Genomic DNA, 23,820 nt, shown 5'->3' on the forward strand with positions numbered 1-23,820 from the left:
TTTCTCATACTAGAATATTGATGCTCCATACAATGCATCTCACATTTGCCATAAAGACAAAGTGACTTAGTGCTGAACTATTTTCTTTTCGCTCGCCGCTACTAAGAAAATCCTTGTTAGTTTCTTTTCCTCCCCTAATTAATATGCTTAAATTCAGGGGGTAGTCCCATATGAGTTGAGGTTGTATATACACACAAATATATTATTAAATATATTAAAACCATTGTAAATTTCTAATTTAAGTGAACAATAATATTATGACAATTGTTTTTCATTTCATATCATTAATAAGAGGCAATTCTAGATTAAAATTTTATATTTTTTATGCTAAACATTCCTCAGTATCATTTGATTTGAAAAAGAAAACTATACATCTTCATTTTTCTCATACATATGAGAGCCAATGTGTTTCAATTATTATTAATATTATGAATATACATATATATAAATATCCAATAATATACCATATGCTTTAATATTTCGTAAAATACTAAAACAACTTATTTAGCATAGTCTTACAACCCTCAACCATATGTAGTCCAAGCAGCACTCTAAAATTAATTAAAGTACCATAACAGCATGGACTGCGATATGCGTTCAAAATGTCGATGTTCATGTGTCCTGCAGTTCACACGATGACGCACAGTTTGCTGCGTTCTTCATCGACACATGAGCCGAGTGATCCACCGCTTAGAGTGATTAATAAATTGTTTGTTTATTTTTATATTTTTTTTACGAAATGCGAAATGTCTTAGTTAACATAAATGATTGAATACTGGACTTGATAATTTATAAAAGATGATAAATTTTGTAAGCGATCAAATTATGTAAAACGTTAACCTTAAATGCAGGTACAACATTGTACATTTGGGATGATGCTTTAACCATTGAATGCCCAAACCAATAATGGCCAATACAATACGCAACGCCTGTATATTATGGTACATATACACGCAAATAAATAAGATATACAAAAATCATTTTCAATCTCCGATCGGAATACATAATTTTTATTTATGGCTGGCAAAACACCATAATTTAAAGAGTTTTAGCATATTTTGCTACCGTCCGTCAATTGTTGTTTAATTTTATACTTTTTTTTTTTTATCCTTGGGTAAATAGGATAGAATTTAGTTCTTATGCTCTCATCTTTAATTTCATTTTCATCTTATATATCTTATAATAATTTGGAATTTATTTATTTTAATAACGGTTGGAAAATACAATAATGATCCTTCCGCAGGTTCACCTACGGAAACCTTGTTACGACTTTTACTTCCTTTTTATTATCAAGTTCGGTTAAATTTTGAAAACCAACAGCAAAACGAAAGGGGCCAAAGTAACCACGCCCCAAAACACCTCACAAAAATTTAAAAAGTGTTGGAGCGGGGGGGGGTGCACAAAGGGCAGGGACGTAATCAATGCGAGTTAATGACTCACACTTACTAGGAATTCCAAGTTCATGTGAACAGTTTCAGTTCACAATCCCAAGCATGAAAGTGGTTCAGCGGTTTACCCGGACCTCTCGGTCTAGGAAATACACGTTGATACTTTCATTGTAGCGCGCGTGCAGCCCAGGACATCTAAGGGCATCACAGACCTGTTATTGCTCAATCTCATTATTGCTAGACGCAATTTGTCCATTTAAGAAGCTAGTGTCCTTATAATGGGACAAACCAACAGGTACGGCTCCACTTATATAAACACATTCAAACACAATAAACATTTTACTGCTACCATGAATGAAGGCAATATAAGCTTCAACACCATAATCCTGAAGATATCTATTTAATATATTTGAGTCTCGTTCGTTATCGGAATTAACCAGACAAATCACTCCACGAACTAAGAACGGCCATGCACCACCACCCATAGATTCGAGAAAGAGCTATCAATCTGTCTTACACACTTATGTTCGGACCTGGTAAGTTTTCCCGTGTTGAGTCAAATTAAGCCGCAGGCTCCACTCCTGGTGGTGCCCTTCCGTCAATTCCTTTAAGTTTCAGCTTTGCAACCATACTTCCCCCGGAGCCCAAAAGCTTTGGTTTCCCGGGAAGCGACTGAGAGAGCCATAAAAGTAGCTACACCCAATTGCTAGCTGGCATCGTTTATGGTTAGAACTAGGGCGGTATCTGATCGCCTTCGAACCTCTAACTTTCGTTCTTGATTAATGAAAACATCTTTGGCAAATGCTTTCGCTTAAGTTAGTCTTACGACGGTCCAAGAATTTCACCTCTCGCGTCGTAATACTAATGCCCCCAAACTGCTTCTATTAATCATTACCTCTTGATCTGAAAACCAATGAAAGCAGAACAGAGGTCTTATTTCATTATCCCATGCACAGAATATTCAGGCATTTGAAGCCTGCTTTAAGCACTCTAATTTGTTCAAAGTAATTGTACCGGCCCACAAAAACACTCGATGAAGAGCACTAATGTAGGTTTTTAAATAGGAGGAATATATAAAAAAGTACAAGTACTTAATTACATATAAGAACTCCACCGATAATACGCTTACATACATAAAGGTATAGTACTAACTACAAATGTATGTTGTACTACCCGTATGAAGCACAAGTTCAACTACGAACGTTTTAACCGCAACAACTTTAATATACGCTATTGGAGCTGGAATTACCGCGGCTGCTGGCACCAGACTTGCCCTCCAATTGGTCCTTGTTAAAGGATTTAAAGTGTACTCATTCCAATTACAGGGCCTCGGATATGAGTCCTGTATTGTTATTTTTCGTCACTACCTCCCCGAGCTGGGAGTGGGTAATTTACGCGCCTGCTGCCTTCCTTAGATGTGGTAGCCGTTTCTCAGGCTCCCTCTCCGGAACCGAACCCTGATTCCCCGTTACCCGTTGCAACCATGGTAGTCCTAGATACTACCATCAAAAGTTGATAGGGCAGACATTTGAAAGATCTGTCGTCGGTACAAGACCATACGATCTGCATGTTATCTAGAGTTCAACCAATATAACGATCAATTGATCGCTTGGTTTTAGTCTAATAAAAGCACACGTCCCAAAAGGTCCGTGTTTTAATTGCATGTATTAGCTCTAGAATTACCACAGTTATCCAAGTAACTGTTAACGATCTAAGGAACCATAACTGATATAATGAGCCTTTTGCGGTTTCACTTTTAATTCGTGTGTACTTAGACATGCATGGCTTAATCTTTGAGACAAGCATATAACTACTGGCAGGATCAACCAGAATAATGTTATTATTTAATGTGTTGTTAAAAACATGAATATATGAATTTAGACAAACGCATATTTTAAAATATTTAAAGATACTTGACAATATTATATATTTTTCAATAAAATAAAATATATTATTTGTGGTAACATTTTACGAATACGGCCAAAATTTAATAGCGTTCATTTTCGTTTTTCATTAATTGTATAAATTTTCAATAATAATGATCAAAAATATCTTTATTTTTACACTTACAAAATATATAATCACATTTGCTTTAATTTTGTTTATTTTCAAATAAAATAAACATTTGTATTTTGATATTAAATTTAAAATTTAAATAGAAATTGATATTTAATGTGTGATTTTATATATTAAGTAAAACCATCACTCAAATTTAATGTGACGAATGTTTTTTAATTATAAGGAAAAGTTAATTCAATAAAAATGACTTGATTTTAATAAAAAAAAAAATAATAATTTTGCTCTATATAAAAGATCAATTAGTTAATTTGCGAACATAACAAGATTTATGACGCAATTCTCATATTTACCTTTTATATAAAAAGGTTAAAGATTATGAACAATTAAACTAAGAACTAATTTAATGCTCATAATCTTTATTTTGTATTAACGATAAATCCAAATATAACCAGTGAATAAACTTCAGCAGAGAGAACGCTCCTAAGACCGTTTCATCATACACCTTGGAATACCTTGGTAGGCTTTTTCATTATCTTTTTATTTGATATATTAAATTTGAAGTAGAGCATAACCTTCAATTAGTCTGAACAACCACTGTTCATCATGAGTAGGTTTTGTGCCACGCTTTCTCGAAATCGCCCATTTATGTTTGAAGGTACCACTCAACAATAATTTTTCATATGTATTTTTATAAATACCATTAAACTTCATTATAATATATAAATAAATTGACATTGCCGATTATAAATGCATAAGACATATGTATTTGAGAACTGTACCGATATTACATATGACTGACCATGCTCGACATCACACCACCTAAGTAGGTTTTGTGCCACGCTTTCTCGAAATCGCCCATTTATGTTTGAAGGTACCACTCAACAATAATTTTTCATATGTATTTTTATAAATACCATTAAACTTCATTATAATATATAAATAAATTGACATTGCCGATTATAAATGCATAAGACATATGTATTTGAGAACTGTACCGATATTACATATGACTGACCATGCTCGACATCACACCACCTAAGTAGGTTTTGTGCCACGCTTTCTCGAAATCGCCCATTTATGTTTGAAGGTACCACTCAACAATAATTTTTCATATGTATTTTTATAAATACCATTAAACTTCATTATAATATATAAATAAATTGACATTGCCGATTATAAATGCATAAGACATATGTATTTGAGAACTGTACCGATATTACATATGACTGACCATGCTCGACATCACACCACCTAAGTAGGTTTTGTGCCACGCTTTCTCGAAATCGCCCATTTATGTTTGAAGGTACCACTCAACAATAATTTTTCATATGTATTTTTATAAATACCATTAAACTTCATTATAATATATAAATAAATTGACATTGCCGATTATAAATGCATAAGACATATGTATTTGAGAACTGTACCGATATTACATATGACTGACCATGCTCGACATCACACCACCTAAGTAGGTTTTGTGCCACGCTTTCTCGAAATCGCCCATTTATGTTTGAAGGTACCACTCAACAATAATTTTTCATATGTATTTTTATAAATACCATTAAACTTCATTATAATATATAAATAAATTGACATTGCCGATTATAAATGCATAAGACATATGTATTTGAGAACTGTACCGATATTACATATGACTGACCATGCTCGACATCACACCACCTAAGTAGGTTTTGTGCCACGCTTTCTCGAAATCGCCCATTTATGTTTGAAGGTACCACTCAACAATAATTTTTCATATGTATTTTTATAAATACCATTAAACTTCATTATAATATATAAATAAATTGACATTGCCGATTATAAATGCATAAGACATATGTATTTGAGAACTGTACCGATATTACATATGACTGACCATGCTCGACATCACACCACCTAAGTAGGTTTTGTGCCACGCTTTCTCGAAATCGCCCATTTATGTTTGAAGGTACCACTCAACAATAATTTTTCATATGTATTTTTATAAATACCATTAAACTTCATTATAATATATAAATAAATTGACATTGCCGATTATAAATGCATAAGACATATGTATTTGAGAACTGTACCGATATTACATATGACTGACCATGCTCGACATCACACCACCTAAGTAGGTTTTGTGCCACGCTTTCTCGAAATCGCCCATTTATGTTTGAAGGTACCACTCAACAATAATTTTTCATATGTATTTTTATAAATACCATTAAACTTCATTATAATATATAAATAAATTGACATTGCCGATTATAAATGCATAAGACATATGTATTTGAGAACTGTACCGATATTACATATGACTGACCATGCTCGACATCACACCACCTAAGTAGGTTTTGTGCCACGCTTTCTCGAAATCGCCCATTTATGTTTGAAGGTACCACTCAACAATAATTTTTCATATGTATTTTTATAAATACCATTAAACTTCAATATAATATATAAATAAATTGACATTGCCGATTATAAATGCATAAGACATATGTATTTGAGAACTGTACCGATATTACATATGACTGACCATGCTCGACATCACACCACCTAAGTAGGTTTTGTGCCACGCTTTCTCGAAATCGCCCATTTATGTTTGAAGGTACCACTCAACAATAATTTTTCATATGTATTTTTATAAATACCATTAAACTTCAATATAATATATAAATAAACTGACATTGCCGATTATAAATGCATAAGACATATGTATTTGAGAACTGTACCGATATTACATATGACTGACCATGCTCGACATCACACCACCTAAGTAGGTTTTGTGCCACGCTTTCTCGAAATCGCCCATTTATGTGTGAAGGTACCGCTCAATAATAAATTAACATTTTTTTTTATAAATATATATGTTTTTATACGATATGCATATCCCATATGATATGGATGATCCCATATGATAAATGAGCAAAATTTATATTTTTAATATTGAGTAAAATTTTTTTTCATATAAATGGGATAATAAATAAGTCCCATACGTTATGATATTTTTTCATATGATATGAGATATTTATACGATATGCATATCCCATATGATATGGATGTTCCCATATGATAAATGGGCAAAATAAATATTTTCAATACTGAGTAAAATTTTTTTTTCATATAAATGGGATAATAAATAAATCCCATACGTTATGATATTTTTTCATATGATATGAGATGTTCATACGATATGCATATCCCATATGATATGGATGTTCCCATATGATAAATGGGCAAAATTTATATTTTTAATATTAAGTAAAATTTTTTTCATATAAATGGGATAATAAATAAATCCCATACGTTATGATATTTTTTCATATGATATGAGATATTTATACAAAATGCATATCCCATATGATATGGAAGTTCCCATATGATATTGAAATGAAATTTTTTTCATATAAATGGGATAATAAATAAATCCCATACGTTATGATATTTTTTCATATGATATGAGATGTTTATACGATATGCATATCCCATATGATATGGATGTTCCCATATGATTTGAAGTGGGCATAATTTATATTTTTAATATTGAGTAAAATTTTTTTTTCATATAAATGGGATAATAAATAAATCCCATACGTTATGATATTTTTTCATATGATATGAGATATTTATACAAAATGCATATCCCATATGATATGGATGTTCCCATATGATATTGAAATTTTTTTCATATAAATGGGATAATAAATAAATCCCATACGTTATGATATTTTTTCATATGATATGAGATGTTCATACGATATGCATTTCCCATATGATATGGATGTTCCCATATGATAAGTGGGCATAATTTATATTTTTAATATTGAGTAAAAATTTTTTTCATATAAATGGTATAATAAATAAATCCCATACGTTATGATATTTTTTCATATGATATGAGATATTTATACAAAATGCATATCCCATATGATATTGAAATTTTTTTCATATAAATGGGATAATAAATAAATCCCATACGTTATGTTATTTTTTCATATGATATGAGATGTTTATACGATATGCATATCCCATATGATATGGATGTTCCCATATGATAAGTGGGCATAATTTATATTTTTAATATTGAGTACAATTTTTTTTCATATAAATGGGATAATAAATAAATCCCATACGTTATGATATTTTTTCATATGATATGAGATATTCATACAATATGCATATCCCATATATGGATGTTCCCACTTTTTTTCAATATAATGAGGAGATAATAAATACGGAAGAATTTGTAATCCATATTTTATTGCATCACTAAAAAGATTACGATTCATTTGGCTACATTATGACGATCACAGTTTTAACCGCCGCCATTTTCGTTCTTTTAAGTTATATACTTATAATAATTTTATTTTCCCTTTGTAATAGGGACAGTAGGAATCTCTTAAAATACATATGTTGCGTCACTAAAATGATGACGATTCATTTGGGTACTTATTATGACGATCACAGTTGGAACCGCCGTTTTTGTTCTTTTAAGTTATAAATTTAAAAAAATTTTTTTTTTCTTTGTAATAGGGACATGAAGTCGAGTTTATTTAACGTGACGTGTACCCATTGATAGGGTGTACAACCACGGTACTCTAATATCCCACATTTGTGACATATAAGACAGGGGTCAAAATAATGCGTCAACCAACGCCCTTCAGAGATACTGCTATTGCAGGATCTCATCAGTGCCTGTTGAATGCCATGCTGTCGGACATGACATTCCCCCTGGGTAAGGAGCGAGGCCCATCTTAAACCTCTGCTGGTCTATGGGTACAGCACCCGGTTGTGTAACGCAACTCCACGCTGAGTCCAATGACTCTCCCCGCATTTGGGTATCAAACCACAGCCACTACGATCTCCCACTAGGGGGCCAACCTCTAATTGGGCTAGCCTTGGGCTACTAGCCCATCCCGTAGTACCGAATCACAGCTTCGGTCGGCTGTTCGCAGTCGAAACTACTAGCCATATGTGTCCTCGACAACACGGAATGGATCGTCCTCGACTCCCCCAACTAGGGTTCGTCTACCAGATTGCAGCTCTGGCGGGCTGTTCGCAGTCGAAACTACTAGCCATTTCTGTTCAACACGAACATGGAATGGATCATCCCCGACTCGCCCCTCATGGGGTTTGTCTACCAAATTGCAGCTTTGGCAGGCTGTTCGCAGTCGAAACTACTAGCCATTTCTGTTCAACACGAACAAGGAATGGATCATCCCCGACTCGCCCCTCATGGGGGTTCATCTACCAGATTACAGCTTTGGTGGGCTGTTCGCAGTCGAAACTACTAGCCATTTCTGTTCAACACGAACAGGGAATGGATCATCCCTCGCCCCTCATGGGGTTCATCTACCAGATTGCAGCTTTGGTGGGCTGTTCGCAGTCAGAAACTACTAGCCATTTCTGTTCAACACGAACAGGGAATGGATCATCCCCGACTCGCCCCTCATGGGGTTCATCTACCAGATTACAGCTTTGGTGGGCTGTTCGCAGTCAGAGACTACTAGCCATTTTTGTTCAACACGAACAGGGAATGGATCATCCTCAACTCCCCCTCATGGGGTTCGTCTACCAGATTTGCAGCTTTGGCGGGCTGTTCGCAGTCGAAACTACTAGCCATTTTTTGTTCACCTGAACAAGGAATGGATCATCCCCGAGTCACCCCGATGGGGGTTCATCTGCCAGATTAAAGCGCTCTGGTACGGCTTTGCAGTGTGTGTGAGGTACTGCTACCAGTTTTGGCCCGTCCGACCCGGCACTGGTTGATCCTGTGTCATTCGCCGCCTTCTAAACGCCGCACGCGCAAACAGTTCAAGCATCTGAAGCTGCTCCGGTGTGTCTAGGACCCGGGAAAAGACCCAACGGGTATCTTCCCTTCTAACACCAAGTCCATCAAGGTCTCGCAAATCCGTATAGAGCGGGCAAGCAACTAACACGTGCTGCCAGTCTTCGCACGGCGCACCACATCGACATGTGGGCGTCTGACTTAGACTTCTCCGATACAGAAATGCGTTAAGCGATCCATGGCCAGTCAGCAGGAATCCAGCATGAAGTCCAAAACCAAAGTCCTTCCGGCTGAAAACGAAGCATGCGTCCGGGATAAACTCATGAGTCGGTCTACCGCACTCATCGTCATCCCACCTGCGTTGCCACTCGCAGCACATGCGCTCGTCCAGCATCGCCTTCATCTGCCTCCGATCCAGATTTGTTACGTCCAGACCGAACAGCCAATCGCCTTCCTCCAGCGGGTGGGCATGCTTCACCTTGTACCTAATTGCCAGTTGCTTGGCAACCAAGTCCAGAGGTGGGGCTCCAGCAAGCACCTGCAGTGCCACAGTGGACACTGTACGGCATACCGGTAGGCATCCTAAGAGCATGACTCTCTGGCAAGAGCAGAGGTGCCTCCTGGCGACCATCGTACTCTTAACCGCGGAATACCACACTGAGGCACCAAATAGCGCACAAGGCACCATGAGTCCAGCGTAAACAGTGCGTCTGGATCGGGGACTGAGACCCCAGTCGACCCTCAGAACGCGACTGAGTGCACCACTGACTCCAGCCAACTTACCGCGTAATCCTGCGATGTGCGGCTGAAAATTAAGCCGCTCGCCGACTGTGATGCCCAGGTATCGGTATTGAGTTACATATTGTAGGCCTGCTCCTGCAAACTCTACAAAGGGTGGCCTAGTAGCGGCCAATCTCCCTTTTAGTAACATCATTGCCGTCTTGCTGGTCGAAATCGAAACTCCGACTTCAGCTCCCCAAGCTCCCACGACGGACATCAGCTCCTTTCCACGACGTTCCAGCTCGGCTCTCGACCTTCCCTCGACGAGGACCAACAGATCGTCTGCATATGCACTGAATACGCACAGGGGCTCCAAACGTTGGAGCAGCACATCCATCATGGTGTTCCAAATGAATGGTCCACTGATGGATCCCTGCGGACATCCTCGAGTGACCTCCACGTCAACCTCTCCGAATCTGCTGGTCATCCTCGCTTTTCTGCCACTGAAGAAGCTTCTCCATAAGCTGGCTTCTTGGCATCCCGCGTCAATCAAGCGGCGCATAACCGCGCTCCACTCAACATTGTCGAAGGCACCCTTAAAATCCACGAAAAGACCCAGCACGTATACCGCCTGGCTGGCGGCAACGCTGGCCTTCACATGGTGCCAGGCATCCTCAACACAGCGTCCAGGTCGAAAGCCGAATTGCCATCTATTTCCTTCCGGAAGCACCTCTTTCATTCGATTAACCATAATCCCCTCTAGCACCTTGCCAAACACTGGCAGCAAGCAGATGCCCCGATAGGAAGCTGGATCACTCCTTTCCTTGTCGGGGCCCTTGAGGAGCGCCACTACTCTCGGGCATTTCCACTCAAGGGGAAAATATCCCTCTGCCACACAGCGAGATAACAACGCTGTTATGTGCTCGGGGATAGCACGCCATACTGCCTTGCAGATACCACCTGTGATGCCGTCCAATCCGGGAGAGCGCCTGCTCTTCAACCGGGCGACGCATACTCCGATCTCGAAGGCTTCGAGAGCCGGTGTAGCTCCGCTTGGAATAGCAATGTCGTCGCTCGCTGCCGCAACTGGAAAGAAGTTACGGAGGAGGAGACTCGCGCAGTCGTGCCAGGTTACGACCGGCCTGCCATCCTCGCGAAGGCATCCCAACTCTGTGGACCGCTTTCGTCCTCGGCATATCTTGTATGCATGCCCCCATGGGTCATCTCTGTGGTCTCCAACGAAGTTCCGCCAGTGATCCTCCTTCGTCTTCAGGATGAGCTTCTTGAACTCGCGGACAGCCGTCCGCAGATGAGTTGCCAGAAACTGCGCAGATTCGTTCCCTCTGCGCCTAGCATCCTGGAGCCTCCGCCTAAGTCTCCTGACTTCATGACGTTTTGTACTCAGTTCAGTGGTCCACCACTTTACCTTTCCAGCGGCTCGCGACGCTCTGCGAACTAACACCCTGTCGCACGTAGACTGTACGGCAAGGCGTAGTGCAGACACCGAGGAGTCCAACGGCGACATTCTAATGTGCTCCAACGGAAGGTGCTCCCGAATTTCCTCTACCAGTACGGAGTCAAACAAACGCCAGTTAGCATTTCTGAGCTTCCAGGACGGCACAGGAGCAAATGTGCTCTCAACTGTGTCTGGGGAAGGCGTCACCACAACGGTGATAATGTTGTGATCGCTCATCTCCCACTCGTCCACGCTCCAGTCATACGCGGCCCACGTAGACGCTGCTTCGCTAACAATTGTTACGTCAATATCGCTTTGTCCACGGCGATTATCGAACGTGTACACCTCGCTGAATCTGTTGACAACTCCGGCTCGGCTAGCGAGAATCCAATCCTCTAGCTGCTCACCCCGTCTGTAGTTCAGCTGGCCACGATAGCTATCGTAGCGTTTACTGAACCACATCGGAGATACAGCATTCGAATCTAGGCAGAGGATGACCGGAGTACTGCTCGCCAGTAGCAGTATGGTATCCATGTACTGAAAGACGCTTGTCAACTCAGCATGCGCATGGCAGTACAGTGAGATCAGGTAAATCGATCCGAATTTACCCGTAATCCTCACGCATACTCCAGCCTCGGTGATCAATGACTCGACCGGCAGGCAAATGGCATCTGGATCGTCGATGATGACGGCAGAGTTCCTTCGGTGTCCCTCGAAGATCCGACTGCCGAAAATTCTCATCCCGGTTGGGAATCCAATTATTCGGCCGTCCAGGTCTGTGTGGGGCTCCTGCAGCAACGCAAAGGAGTGGCCAAGGTCACGCATACGCACACCGATATCGATGCACGCAACGCGACCCCGACCACAATTGGCTTGGATGAAACTAAACATTGTTAATGTCTAGCTGCAAACCTCGCCTCCTTGGCAGCGAACAACGGGCAGTCCATCGAAAGCATCAGATGCCCTGATGGTCTACCATTAAAGCGACAATTCCGGCAGTCCACCGGGTTGTCGCACTTCCGGACTTTGTGTCCTTTTTGTCCGCATCGGAAGCATGTATCTTCCTTTGCCCCACACTTGGACACCTTGTGGTCGTAACTTGCGCATCTGTGGCATACATGGGTTCTTTCTATCCAATGGAACCTGTAGCTGAACCAATCGATGTAGAACCTGTCGCTACCTTCCAGTAGGGCCGCTGCCGAGTCGTCTACCTCGATGGTGACGTTGACTCTTTTGTCCTCCTGCGCAATCCAAGGCTTAGACACTATGTGTACTGCCTTCTTGAAAGACTCTACCGTCATCTCCTTGAAGTTGCCTTCATAAAGCAGCTTCATGAAGGCCTCCGGGGTATGCTTCTTGTTTAAGCCTATCACCCTGAGTGAAGGCCTTGCCGCTTTATTTTGCCGTACGTTAAGGCCAACTTCTGCGAACTTCTTGTTCGCTACCACCCGCTTTAGCTCGCCTACCGACGGCGTGCGGATCACAGCGCCTCCGCTCTTGAGCACGCGTACTTCATGTACACGCACTCCAAGCGTCGGTGCGACCTCCTTCATCACCCGTTCGGCTACCTGCTTACTCGACACGTTCGGGTCCCGACTCGTGACCACCGCGGACCACGTCTCAGCTGGCTTGCTGAAGCGTGGTGCGGCGACCGGCACTCCGGGGACGGGGACAACGGGAGCAGCTCTGGCGGTGACCGCGGGGAAGGCAGCGTGGTATGCAGCAGTATGCATAGCCACGGGTGCAGCAACGGGGGTAGCAACATGTGTGGTGGGCGGCTGTGCAGCAGGTTTGCTCGCTGCCGCTTCCAACAAAGCATTCCTGAGGGTTAGCGATGTCGCCAACTCCTCCAGTCGTCTGATGGCAGACGATAACTGCATCGCAGCTAGTGGCTCCATGCCAACCATGGCATTTCTTATGGCTTGCCCTGAGGCGCCAATCTCTGCAAGAATTGCAGACGAGCCACTGGCGACGATTCGCCAAGCTCCACTTCGCGGCATTTCCGTCTCGGAGACGGCTGGTCCAGCGGGAGGACTCTCAGCATCAACGGGCGAGGCAACGGCAGCCTTCCGTTTGGCTGGCTTCACGGGCGGAACGGCGGGGGCGGGCATGGACACGCTGTCCAAGTGCGGCTTCTTGGCGACGGGAGCAACTTGCTCAAGCACCGGCGACGAACGCGCCGAGCGAGCCTTTTCCTTCCGGGCCTTTTTTTTTCCTTTTTTGATAGCGTCATTCGCGCCCGAATCGTCAAGGTGTTAATCCATTCATGCGCGTCACTAATTAGATGACGAGGCATTTGGCTACCTTAAGAGATTTGGCAATAGTTACTCCCGCCGTTGACCCGCGCTTACTTGAATTTCTTCACTTTGACATTCAGAGCACTGGGCAGAAATCACATTGTGTCAACACCCGCTAGGGCCATCACAATGCTTTGTTTTAATTAGACAGTCGGATTCCCCAAGTCCGTGCCAGTTCTGAATTGATTGTTAATTGATAATCGTTATAATTTAAAAGAACTAATTAAAATTAATTAGTATTCTTAAAAATTTTAGCAAGAAAGTTCCACAATTGGCTACGTAACTAACTATCCGGGGAACAAATAACTATCATAAATGATAGAAACTCTATTTACCCAGAACGAGCACATAAACCATGTTATTGTTTCCCAATCAAGCCCGACTATCTCAATCTTCAGAGCCAATCCTTATCCCGAAGTTACGGATCTAATTTGCCGACTTCCCTTACCTACATTATTCTATCGACTAGAGACTCTTCACCTTGGAGACCAGCTGCGGATATTGGTACGGCCTGTTGAGAAGTTTGCGTATCCCCACCATAAATTTTCAAGGTCCGAGGAGAAAATATCGACACAACAGTATATGTCATGCTCTTCTAGCCCATCTACCATATCTCTCTGCGAAAGACTTCCATGGTAGTACGGCTATAAAACAGAAAAGAAAACTCTTCCGATACCTCTCGACGGCTTCTTTATGGTCGTTCCTGTTGCCAGGATGAGCACGAGGCCCATATTTAATAACAAACGGATACTCAACAGGTTACGGAATTGGAACCGTATTCCCTTTCGTTCAAAATTATTCAAGTGTTTTACTTTAGATTAATTTATTTGACATATTTAAAACTTGAAAATTTTCGGCTTTCGCCTTGAACTTAGGACCGACTAACTCGTGATCAACCACTGTTCACACGAAACCCTTCTCCACTTCAGTCCTCCAAGGTCTCATTCGATTATTTGCTACTACCACCAAGATCTGTACCAATGGCGGCTCCATGCAGGCTTACGCCAAACACTTCTAAGCACACCATTGTACCTTCCTACTCACTAAAGTTTCAAAATTTATATTATAAATAATATAAATCATCTACTTTAGCGGTAATGTATAGGTATACAACTTAAGCGCCATCCATTTTAAGGGCTAGTTGCTTCGGCAGGTGAGTTGTTACACACTCCTTAGCGGATTTCGACTTCCATGATCACCGTCCTGCTGTTTTAAGCAACCAACGCCTTTCATGGTTTCTGTATGAGTTGTTAATTTGGGCACCGTAACATTACGTTTGGTTCATCCCACAGCGCCAGTTCTGCTTACCAAAAGTGGCCCACTGGGCACAATATATCATAACCTTAAACTTCATATCAAGAAAGTTAAGGTTCTTACCCATTTAAAGTTTGAGAATAGGTTAAGATCGTTTCGACCCTAAGGCCTCTAATCATTCGCTTTACCAGATAAGATTATTTTATATAACATTTAAATGCACCAGCTATCCTGAGGGAAACTTCGGAAGGAACCAGCTACTAGATGGTTCGATTGGTCTTTCGCCCCTATACTCAATTCTGACAATCGATTTGCACGTCAGAACTGTTTCGGTCTTCCATCAGGGTTTCCCCTGACTTCAACCTGATCAAGTATAGTTCACCATCTTTCGGGTCACAGCATATATGCTCAAGGTACGTTCCAGTTAGAGGTATAAATAATATAAATATCATTATACATAACTATATAGAACGCCCCGGGATTGTGTTAATTAACTATAAATAGTTAAAAAACTAATCCCATTATTAGTCAAGTTAATTATGCTATTAGGTTTATATCCCAATAACTTGCACATATGTTAGACTCCTTGGTCCGTGTTTCAAGACGGGTCCCGAAGGTATCCTGAATCTTTCGCATTGTTAATCATACAAGTGCATATAATAAACACAGAAAATCAATGATAATCATGCTATTATATAATTCCGAAAAATTAACGCACTGTATTCATATAAATCTATCAACACTTTATCAAATTAATGACATTTATTCTATGTTAAAATGCAAGCAAAATAATTTAAATAAACTATAAGTCATATTTTATGATAAATTTGGTTCATGTTAATAGATTACAATGTCCTTATATGGAAAAAATGCACACTATTATTATAATATTATTGAAATATTACAACTCTAATGATGAATTTTCCATAATGGATATTCAGGTTCATCGGGCTTAACCTCTAAGCAGTTTCACGTACTATTTAACTCTCTATTCAGAGTTCTTTTCAACTTTCCCTCACGGTACTTGTTTACTATCGGTCTCATGGTTATATTTAGTTTTAGATGGAGTTTACCACCCACTTAGTGCTGCACTATCAAGCAACACGACTCTTTGGAAACACCATCTAGTAATCATTAACGTTATACGGGCCTGGCACCCTCTATGGGTAAATGGCCTCATTTAAGAAGGACTTAAATCGTTAATTTCTCATACTAGAATATTGATGCTCCATACACTGCATCTCACATTTGCCATAAAGACAAAGTGACTTAGTGCTGAACTATTTTCTTTTCGCTCGCCGCTACTAAGAAAATCCTTGTTAGTTTCTTTTCCTCCCCTAATTAATATGCTTAAATTCAGGGGGTAGTCCCATATGAGTTGAGGTTGTATATACACACAAATATATTATTAAATATATTAAAACCATTGTAAATTTCTAATTTAAGTGAAGAATAATATTATGACAATTGTTTTTCATTTCATATCATTAATAAGAGGCAATTCTAGATTAAAATTTTATATTTTTTATGCTAAACATTCCTCAGTATCATTTGATTTGAAAAAGAAAATTATACATCTTCATTTTTCTCATACATATGAGAGCCAATGTGTTTCAATTATTATTAATATTATGAATATACATATATATATATATCCAATAATATACCATATGCTTTAATATTTCGTAAAATACTAAAACAACTTATTTAGCATAGTCTTACAACCCTCAACCATATGTAGTCCAAGCAGCACTCTAAAATTAATTAAAGTACCATAACAGCATGGACTGCGATATGCGTTCAAAATGTCGATGTTCATGTGTCCTGCAGTTCACACGATGACGCACAGTTTGCTGCGTTCTTCATCGACCCATGAGCCGAGTGATCCACCGCTTAGAGTGATTAATAAATTGTTTGTTTATTTCATTACGTCAATAATATTTTTATTGAAAGAAATTAAAAATACACCATTTTACTGGCATATATCAATTCCTTCAATAAAATCTTAACCCAAACGAATGCTGCGAAATGTCTTAGTTAACATAAATGATTGAATACTGGACTTGATAATTTATAAAAGATGATAAATTTTGTAAGCGATCAAATTATGTAAAACGTTAACCTTAAATGCAGGTACAACATTGTACATTTGGGATGTTGCTTTAACCATTGAATGCCCAAACCAATAATGGCCAATACAATACGCAACGCCTGTATATTATGGTACATATACACGCAAATAAATAAGATATACAAAAATCATTTTCAATCTCCGATCGGAATACATAATTTTTATTTATGGCTGGCAAAACACCATAATTTAAAGAGTTTTAGCATATTTTGCTACCGTCCGTCAATTGTTGTTTAATTTTATACTCTTTTTTTTTTATCCTTGGGTAAATAGGATAGAATTTAGTTCTTATGCTCTCATCTTTAAATTTCATTTTCATCTTATATATCTTATAATAATTTGGAATTTATTTATTTTAATAACGGTTGGAAAATACAATAATGATCCTTCCGCAGGTTCACCTACGGAAACCTTGTTACGACTTTTACTTCCTCTAAATAATCAAGTTCGGTCAACTTTTGCGAAACAACCGTAACACGCAAGGCGTCACAGTGATCACGTCCGGAGACCTCACTAAATAATTCAATCGGTAGTAGCGACGGGCGGTGTGCACAAAGGGCAGGGACGTAATCAATGCGAGTTAATGACTCACACTTACTAGGAATTCCAAGTTCATGTGAACAGTTTCAGTTCACAATCCCAAGCATGAAAGTGGTTCAGCGGTTTACCCGGACCTCTCGGTCTAGGAAATACACGTTGATACTTTCATTGTAGCGCGTGCAGCCCAGGACATCTAAGGGCATCACAGACCTGTTATTGCTCAATCTCATTATTGCTAGACGCAATTTGTCCATTTAAGAAGCTAGTGTCCTTATAATGGGACAAACCAACAGGTACGGCTCCACTTATATAAACACATTCAAACACAATAAACATTTTACTGCTACCATGAATGAAGGCAATATAAGCTTCAACACCATAATCCTGAAGATATCTATTTAATATATTTGAGTCTCGTTCGTTATCGGAATTAACCAGACAAATCACTCCACGAACTAAGAACGGCCATGCACCACCACCCATAGATTCGAGAAAGAGCTATCAATCTGTCTTACACACTTATGTTCGGACCTGGTAAGTTTTCCCGTGTTGAGTCAAATTAAGCCGCAGGCTCCACTCCTGGTGGTGCCCTTCCGTCAATTCCTTTAAGTTTCAGCTTTGCAACCATACTTCCCCCGGAGCCCAAAAGCTTTGGTTTCCCGGGAAGCGACTGAGAGAGCCATAAAAGTAGCTACACCCAATTGCTAGCTGGCATCGTTTATGGTTAGAACTAGGCGGTATCTGATCGCCTTCGAACCTCTAACTTTCGTTCTTGATTAATGAAAACATCTTTGGCAAATGCTTTCGCTTAAGTTAGTCTTACGACGGTCCAAGAATTTCACCTCTCGCGTCGTAATACTAATGCCCCCAAACTGCTTCTATTAATCATTACCTCTTGATCTGAAAACCAATGAAAGCAGAACAGAGGTCTTATTTCATTATCCCATGCACAGAATATTCAGGCATTTGAAGCCTGCTTTAAGCACTCTAATTTGTTCAAAGTAATTGTACCGGCCCACAAAAACACTCGATGAAGAGCACTAATGTAGGTTTTTAAATAGGAGGAATATATAAAAAAGTACAAGTACTTAATTACATATAAGAACTCCACCGATAATACGCTTACATACATAAAGGTATAGTACTAACTACAAATGTATGTTGTACTACCCGTATGAAGCACAAGTTCAACTACGAACGTTTTAACCGCAACAACTTTAATATACGCTATTGGAGCTGGAATTACCGCGGCTGCTGGCACCAGACTTGCCCTCCAATTGGTCCTTGTTAAAGGATTTAAAGTGTACTCATTCCAATTACAGGGCCTCGGATATGAGTCCTGTATTGTTATTTTTCGTCACTACCTCCCCGAGCTGGGAGTGGGTAATTTACGCGCCTGCTGCCTTCCTTAGATGTGGTAGCCGTTTCTCAGGCTCCCTCTCCGGAACCGAACCCTGATTCCCCGTTACCCGTTGCAACCATGGTAGTCCTAGATACTACCATCAAAAGTTGATAGGGCAGACATTTGAAAGATCTGTCGTCGGTACAAGACCATACGATCTGCATGTTATCTAGAGTTCAACCAATATAACGATCAATTGATCGCTTGGTTTTAGTCTAATAAAAGCACACGTCCCAAAAGGTCCGTGTTTTAATTGCATGTATTAGCTCTAGAATTACCACAGTTATCCAAGTAACTGTTAACGATCTAAGGAACCATAACTGATATAATGAGCCTTTTGCGGTTTCACTTTTAATTCGTGTGTACTTAGACATGCATGGCTTAATCTTTGAGACAAGCATATAACTACTGGCAGGATCAACCAGAATAATGTTATTATTTAATGTGTTGTTAAAAACATGAATATATGAATTTAGACAAACGCATATTTTAAAATATTTAAAGATACTTGACAATATTATATATTTTTCAATAAAATAAAATATATTATTTGTGGTAACATTTTACGAATACGGCCAAAATTTAATAGCGTTCATTTTCGTTTTTCATTAATTGTATAAATTTTCAATAATAATGATCAAAAATATCTTTATTTTTACACTTACAAAATATATAATCACATTTGCTTTAATTTTGTTTATTTTCAAATAAAATAAACATTTGTATTTTGATATTAAATTTAAAATTTAAATAGAAATTGATATTTAATGTGTGATTTTATATATTAAGTAAAACCATCACTCAAATTTAATGTGACGAATGTTTTTTAATTATAAGGAAAAGTTAATTCAATAAAAATGACTTGATTTTAATAAAAAAAAAATAATAATTTTGCTCTATATAAAAGATCAATTAGTTAATTTGCGAACATAACAAGATTTATGACGCAATTCTCATATTTACCTTTTTATATAAAAAGGTTAAAGATTATGAACAATTAAACTAAGAACTAATTTAATGCTCATAATCTTTATTTTGTATTAACGATAAATCCAAATATAACCAGTGAATAAACTTCAGCAGAGAGAACGCTCCTAAGACCGTTTCATCATACACCTTGGAATACCTTGGTAGGCTTTTTCATTATCTTTTTATTTGATATATTAAATTTGAAGTAGAGCATAACCTTCAATTAGTCTGAACAACCACTGTTCATCATGAGTAGGTTTTGTGACACGCTTTCTCGAAATCGCCCATTTATGTTTGAAGGTACCACTCAACAATAATTTTTCATATGTATTTTTATAAATACCATTAAACTTCATTATAATATATAAATAAATTGACATTGCCGATTATAAATGCATAAGACATATGTATTTGAGAACTGTACCGATATTACATATGACTGACCATGCTCGACATCACACCACCTAAGTAGGTTTTGTGCCACGCTTTCTCGAAATCGCCCATTTATGTTTGAAGGTACCACTCAACAATAATTTTTCATATGTATTTTTATAAATACCATTAAACTTCATTATAATATATAAATAAATTGACATTGCCGATTATAAATGCATAAGACATATGTATTTGAGAACTGTACCGATATTACATATGACTGACCATGCTCGACATCACACCACCTAAGTAGGTTTTGTGCCACGCTTTCTCGAAATCGCCCATTTATGTTTGAAGGTACCGCTCAACAATAATTTTCTATGTATTTTTATAAACCATTAAACTTCATTATAATATATAAATAGGTTTGCCGATTATACGATATGCATAAGCCATATGATATTGGATGAACTGTACCCATAATACATATGACTGCCCATGCTTACCCCTAAGTATTTATTTTTTAAGGTATCCACTCAAAATTTTTTATTTTCATATAAATGGGATAAATAAATAAGCCATATTATGATATTTTTTCATATGATATGAGATATTTATACGATATGCATATCCCATATGATATGGATGTTCCCATATGATAAATGGGCAAAATAAATATTTTCAATACTGAGTAAAATTTTTTTCATATAAATGGGATAATAAATAAATCCCATACGTTATGATATTTTTTCATATGATATGAGATGTTCATACGATATGCATATCCCATATGATATGGATGTTCCCATATGATAAATGGGCAAAATTTATATTTTTAATATTAAGTAAAATTTTTTTTCATATAAATGGGATAATAAATAAATCCCATACGTTATGATATTTTTTCATATGATATGAGATATTTATATACAAAATGCATATCCCATATGATTTGGAAGTTCCCATATGATTTTTCATATGAATTTTTATAAATATTAAATTATATAATATATAAATAAATTCCATTCCGTTATGAAATTTTTTCATATGATATGAGGTATTTATACAAAATGCATATCCCATATGATATGGATGTTCCCATATGATACCTAAATTTTTCATATAAATGGGATAATAAATAAATCCCATACGTTATAAATATTTTTTTCATATGATATGAGATGTTCATACGATATGCATTTCCCATATGATATGGATGTTCCCATATGATAAGTGGGCATAATTTATATTTTTAATATTGAGTAAAATTTTTTTCATATAAATGGTATAATAAATAAATCCCATACGTTATGATATTTTTTTCATATGTATGAGATATTTATACATGTTCTTGATATGAGATATTTCCCATATGATAATGGGCAAAATGCATATTTTAATCCATATGATATTGAAATTTTTTTTCATATAAATGGGATAATAAATAAATCCCATACGTTATGATATTTTTTCATATGATATGAGATATTTATACGAAATGCATATCCCATATGATATGGATGTTCCCATATGATAAGTGGGCATAATTTATATTTTTAATATTGAGTAAAATTTTTTTCATATAAATGGGATAATAAATAAATCCCATACGTTATGATATTTTTTCATATGATATGAGATATTTTATGATATCCATATGATATGGATGTTTTGAATAAATGGGCAAAATAATATATAGCATATCCCATATGATATTGTAAATTTTTTTTCATATAAATGGGATAATAAATAAATCCCATACGTTATGATATTTTTTCATATGATATGAGATATTTATACGATATGCATATCCCATATGATATGGATGTTCCCATATGATAAGTGGGCAAAATTTATATTTTTAATATTGAGTTAAATTTTTTTTCATATAAATGGGATAATAAATAAATCCCATACGTTATGATATTTTTTCATATGATATGAGATATTTATACGAAAATGCATATCCCATATGATATGGATGTTCCCATATGATATTGTATTTTTTTAAATTTTTTTTCATATAAATGGGGTATAATAAATAAATCCCATACGTTATGTTATGATATTTTTCATATGATATGAGATATTTATACAAAATGCATATCCCATATGATATTGGGATGTTCCCATATGTTATTGATATTTTAATTTGAGTATAATTTTAAATGGATAATAAATAAACCCATACGTTATGATATTTTTTCATATGATATGAGATATTTATACAAAATGCATATCCCATATGATATGGATGTTCCCATATGATAAATGGGCAAAATTAATATTTTTAATAGTGAGTACAATTTTTTTCATATAAATGGGATAATAAATAAATCCCATACGTTATGATATTTTTTCATATGATATGAGATATTCATACAATATGCATATCCCATATATGGATGTTCCCAATTTTTTTTCAATATAATGAGGAGATAATAAATACGGAAGAATTTGTAATCCATATTTTATTGCATCACTAAAAATAGATTACGTTCATTTGGCTACATTATGACGATCACAGTTGAAACCGCCATTTTCGTTCTTTTAAAGTTATATATTTATAATAATTTTTTTTTCCTTTGTAATAGGGACAGTAGGAATCTCTTAAAATACATATGTTGTGTCACTAAAATGATGATTCATTTGGGTACATTATGACGATCCAGTTGGAACCGCCTTTTTGTTCTTTTAAGTTATATACTTATAATAATTTTATTTTCCCTTTGTAATAGGGACAGTAGGAATCTCTTAAAATACATATGTTGCGTCACTAAAATGATGACGATTCATTTGGGTACATTATGACGATCACAGTTGGAACCGCCGTTTTCGTTCTTTTAAGTTATATACTTATAATAATTTTATTTTCCCTTTTTAATAGGGACAGTAGGAATCTCTTAAAATACATATGTTGCGTCACTAAAATGATGACGATTCATTTGGGTACATTATGACGATCACAGTTGGAACCGCCGTTTTCGTTCTTTTAAGTTATATACTTATAATAATTTATATTTTCCCTTTGTAATAGGGACAGTAGGAATCTCTTAAAATACATATGTTGCGTCACTAAAATGATGACGATTCATTTGGGTACATTATGACGATCACAGTTGGAACCGCCGTTTTCGTTCTTTTAAGTTATATACTTATAATAATTTTATTTTCCCTTTGTAATAGGGACAGTAGGAATCTCTTAAAATACATATGTTGCGTCACTAAAATGATGACGATTCATTTGGGTACATTATGACGATCACAGTTGGAACCGCCGTTTTCGTTCTTTTAAGTTATATACTTATAATAATTTTATTTTCCCTTTGTAATAGGGACAGTAGGAATCTCTTAAAATACATATGTTGCGTCACTAAAATGATGACGATTCATTTGGGTACATTATGACGATCACAGTTGGAACCGCCGTTTTCGTTCTTTTAAGTTATATACTTATAATAATTTTATTTTCCCTTTTTAATAGGGACAG

General features: G+C 37.3%; 3 non-coding genes and 2 pseudogenes across 3 annotated transcripts; all 5 read right to left on the minus strand.

The window, feature by feature from the left end:
- Positions 1-519: 519 nt before the first annotated feature.
- On the minus strand, positions 520-698 carry LOC137575098 (5.8S ribosomal RNA). Its single transcript, XR_011032116.1, has one exon. It is a non-coding gene; the product is annotated as a 5.8S ribosomal RNA (ribosomal RNA).
- Positions 699-1,226: 528 nt separating this feature from the next.
- LOC137575126 (small subunit ribosomal RNA) lies at positions 1,227-3,221 on the minus strand (annotated as a pseudogene).
- Positions 3,222-13,536: 10,315 nt separating this feature from the next.
- Positions 13,537-16,300, minus strand: LOC137575103 (large subunit ribosomal RNA; annotated as a pseudogene).
- A 335-nt stretch (positions 16,301-16,635) lies between these two features.
- Positions 16,636-16,814, minus strand: LOC137575110 (5.8S ribosomal RNA). Its single transcript, XR_011032118.1, has one exon. It is a non-coding gene; the product is annotated as a 5.8S ribosomal RNA (ribosomal RNA).
- A 608-nt stretch (positions 16,815-17,422) lies between these two features.
- LOC137575119 (small subunit ribosomal RNA) lies at positions 17,423-19,414 on the minus strand. Its single transcript, XR_011032120.1, has one exon. It is a non-coding gene; the product is annotated as a small subunit ribosomal RNA (ribosomal RNA).
- Between the last annotated feature and the right edge of the window lie 4,406 nt (positions 19,415-23,820).

The sequence above is a fragment of the Drosophila tropicalis genome, unplaced genomic scaffold, assembly GCF_018151085.1.
Source record: "Drosophila tropicalis isolate 14030-0801.00 unplaced genomic scaffold, ASM1815108v1 contig_1180, whole genome shotgun sequence".
In the NCBI taxonomy this organism is placed as follows: domain Eukaryota; kingdom Metazoa; phylum Arthropoda; class Insecta; order Diptera; family Drosophilidae; genus Drosophila; species Drosophila tropicalis.